This window comes from Etheostoma cragini, chromosome 9 (genome assembly GCF_013103735.1).
Source record: "Etheostoma cragini isolate CJK2018 chromosome 9, CSU_Ecrag_1.0, whole genome shotgun sequence".
Lineage (NCBI taxonomy): Eukaryota > Metazoa > Chordata > Actinopteri > Perciformes > Percidae > Etheostoma > Etheostoma cragini.
The window spans coordinates 1,416,690-1,418,015 of NC_048415.1; the positions used below are offsets into that span (position 1 = coordinate 1,416,690).

At 44.3% G+C, this 1,326-nt stretch overlaps 1 protein-coding gene across 1 annotated transcript in view; it reads left to right on the forward strand.

Annotated features, from left to right (window-relative positions):
- LOC117949937 (tetraspanin-1) overlaps positions 1–1,326 on the forward strand; it is a 23,113-nt gene that overhangs the window by 13,405 nt on the left and 8,382 nt on the right. The gene's annotated exons all lie outside the window — the stretch shown is intronic.

Genomic DNA, 1,326 nt, shown 5'->3' on the forward strand with positions numbered 1-1,326 from the left:
GGAAAAAGGCTGCAATGAAACAAAGAGTGAAAAATTTAAAGGGGTCTGAATACTTTCCGTACCCACTGTATATAAATGTATAGCAATGACAAAGCCTATATAGAGTGGATTTTGTTATCCAATCATAGGATTCAACTGAGTCCCCCTGAAAGCAAGAGAGGAAATGTAACAACCATCCCCCTGCAGGGAGGAGCTGATGAACGGAGGAGAGAGGACGGGGAGTTACACTTCTCTGTGCTGGGACTGTTGGTAAACCAGTTTGAGCAGCAGTTCAGTCCTTCAATATCTGATCTTATACGAGTGGGAAAAAAAAGGGGCCCGAAGAGAGGTTATTTCCGTTGTTTTAGTGTTTTTAAACGTGTATTATCTTGTTTAAATTACCCTTGAAAGTTTTGTTGGTGAAGCCTTTGGGAGCCGATACTGACCTAACACCAACTGAGCAGTTTCATATCTGAATGAAATACTGAGTCTTAGAAAGAGAGAGAGAGAAAAGAGGAAGAGAGAGGGGGATAGAGGGAGAGAGGTAAAGAGAAAGAAAACGAGCGCGAGAGAGTAACAAGTGGGGGAGAGGTAGAAAGACGGAGAGGGGGAGAAAGACGGAGAGGTGAAGAGAGAGGGATAAGTAGAGAGAGGAGAAGACAGGTGGGTAGAGAGAGAGAGAGAGAGAGAGAGGCGGGTAGAGAAAGATGGAGAGAGAGAAAGGGAGCAAGAGAAACAAGAGGCAGAGAGATAGAAACAGGGAGAGGTAAAAAGAGAGAGGAAGAAGTAGAGAGAGAGAGGAAGGAGAGGGAGGACGTAGATAGAGAAAGATGGTGAGAGAAGGAGAGAGAGAAAGATGGGAAGAACGAGAGGAACAAGAGGGAGAGAGATAGAAAGAGAGGGAGAGAGATAGAGGTGTGAGTTAGTGTCCAAAGCTCAATGGAAATGCAGGACATAGCTCACAGAGTTGTCTTCCCGTGGAGAGACCAGATAGGATTTAGAGTCAATTTAACGCGCTGTGTGTTGGCTTAAGTATTATCTCTTCATTACAAAACACAAAGGACATCGTCATTTCCATCACACACACACACACACACACACACACACACACACACGAGTGTGTGAGAGCAGCTGTCCATCATGGGCTTGTGATAAGACACGATAAACACAACAGCATCCGAATAACGAATATGTGCAATAACCATCTAATATGCATTCATATAGACACTATATAGGCGCCTGTGTCAATAAGACAATGAAAGGAGACAATAAATAAAGTGTTGATCTCTTCTGTCCTACTTATCCGCAGCATAAATCTGCCTTTTGTCCAACGGGTGCCCCCCCCCC